General features: G+C 36.4%; 1 protein-coding gene across 1 annotated transcript in view; it reads left to right on the top strand.

Moving 5' to 3' along the window:
- The window catches only part of LOC108251420 (NACHT, LRR and PYD domains-containing protein 12-like), a 21963-nt gene that overhangs the window by 16991 nt on the left and 2565 nt on the right, over positions 1–2407 (top strand). The gene's annotated exons all lie outside the window — the stretch shown is intronic.

Genomic DNA, 2407 nt, shown 5'->3' with positions numbered 1-2407 from the left:
GTTCAAAGAACATTTGAATGTTCCAGTCTCCACTATTCCAGGTTCATTAGTTGGATTTGTTTCTCTCCTCTTTCTGAAAGTAAAACCATGTGAGTGAATTCCTGCAAAAGAAGGATTTCTCCCCTCAGTTTGATGCAGTTCTTATCAATAATATCCTTACAACGTGCTGAAGATTCAGGCTTTTATTTTGAAATGCAGAAATAATCAGAACTGTAAAATTGTATTTTATGATTTTTGAAGTAAAATTAGTCATTTAGAATAATCAATGAATTTGCAATAGATTAATAAAATTAGAAATAGTTAATAGTGAAAGCCCTAATTTCAACAAATACAAAAATGTCTATAACTTTGTCAGTTTTACAGATATTGAACAAAAATGTGGTGTGGTAGTAGCTGGCAGTCACTTTCAACACAGACTCTGAGCAAGAAGTGAAGTGAAGTCAAGTGAAGTGAAATTTATTTATATAGCACTCTTCAGCAACAAGGCGATCCAAAGTGCTTTACAGAAACAACAGAATCAAATACAGATAAAAACATCAAAATCAAATATAGAAATACAGAAAAAAGTATGATCTAAATGAAATATAAGATAATCTAAATAAAGTCATGAAACTAAACATATTTAAACATGAGCTAAGATGGTCAAAATAGTAGGTAGGATAATCTAAATGAAATCACGATAGGAAACAACAACAGAATCAGATACAGAAATACAAAAATAAAAACATCACTCAGGTAATTTCAGCCAATGTTAAATAATTTTCCTCTAAGAGGAGGCATTTGAAATACAGACAGAAATAAAAGTATAACTGTAACAAATAACAGGTCTTTAATATGATATGTTTAAGTCGGTCAGTGATGTGTAAGGTAATAGACGTTTGAACATGAATGAACTTTCCTCTAAGAGGAAACGTTTTAAAAATATCAAGACTAATAATCAAAAGCAATTCTAGCTATCAGAACGGTTGATATATTGATACTGATAATAATAACAAGTCTTTAGTATACTAGGTACAGAGCCGTTCAGTGATCTATAGATCAATGGGAATATTTTAAAGTCTATTATTTAATTTGGATAAAAACTTTAATCTAAGAGGAAATATTAAAGTTGATACAGTGATAACAGGTCTTAATAGACCATTTAAATATGAATAAGTTTTCCTCTTAGAGAACCATTAATAAGACAAATCTATTTGATAAGGGTAGACTAACAGAAGCAGAAGAAAAGCCACACAAGGTCCAGATAGCAAGCAGGGTATACACACGAAAAGACAAAAAAGCAGAGACAGTGGAGGTCGGTGTAGTGTGTTTGTATGTTTAAGTCCATGAATCACGTCACAGAGGCCATTGTCTTTGATAATATGATGGAATGTTTATCAAGCAGCCCAGAGCAGATCCACAAATTTCCTCAGCCAAGGGATGGGGCAGAGCATCTTGTTTACATAAAATCCAGGAGGAATTGAAGATAGCTGGCCAAAGGCCGGCACAAGGGAGCCAGATTCACATAACATTAATTGTTTTTGGTCAGGCCGACTCTTTTTTTTTTTCTTTTTTTTTTTGTCTGCCTTCAAACTCTTGCTGGTGTTTCTCAATGGTGAATCCAAACAGCCAAATTCCAGATCTATTCCGCCAGATCCGAGTGAACAACTTTCTCTAAGATTTATCCCATTTCAACCCCCAGTCCAGAAATCGCATCTAGTCTGCGATTTTGTTCATAGTCTTAGTGTTGATCGCTCTGCAGATCCCATCACACATGCCTGGCAGCCTCACAGTGGCCAGAACAGCTGCAGAGGTTTTCCAAATTTCTCGATATGCCAGGTAACTGCCAACTCCAAAAAGCAGAAAGCCTGTTATCAAAAATCCAATTATGTACACATCTTTGACATCCACGACTGACAGTATCGACGGACACACAATCCTCCACTCCTGCCAGGAGTCCATTGTCCATTGTGTACCCCAAACCCTCTTATCAATTTGATCAATTGTGTTCAGAGACCAGCTGACCAAATCCATAATTCACAAATTTTGGAAGATATGCAAAGAGAGGCTCCAAAGGAAAAAGACAGACACAGAGCTGAAGCAGGGCAGAGAGGGGAGGGGATGGGAGACAGAGAAAAAGCGTCCTCCTCCGCCGAGAGCAGAAACATCATACAAGATCACTTTAGATTACATAAAATGTGATTTCTAATATTTAACCAAAACACCTTCAACTCCATCATTTCTCATCATAAGATGACCTTAGTCTAAAACTCTGACATGAAAGGCGACGGGCGATATGCATTCCTTCAAGGAATGCTGGGCCTTTATTTAGTTGTGTGCTGAGATGAATCTGATGTGAAAGTTGTGGTGACACTAAAGTGCCGACATAAGGCTGATATTATACTGATCCACACTGAGGAGCTTCAGG

Source organism: Kryptolebias marmoratus, unplaced genomic scaffold, assembly GCF_001649575.2.
Source record: "Kryptolebias marmoratus isolate JLee-2015 unplaced genomic scaffold, ASM164957v2 Scaffold25, whole genome shotgun sequence".
Classification (NCBI taxonomy): domain Eukaryota; kingdom Metazoa; phylum Chordata; class Actinopteri; order Cyprinodontiformes; family Rivulidae; genus Kryptolebias; species Kryptolebias marmoratus.
The sequence above is the reverse complement of the archived record's forward strand: the minus strand, read 5'-3'. Positions and strand labels throughout refer to the sequence as shown.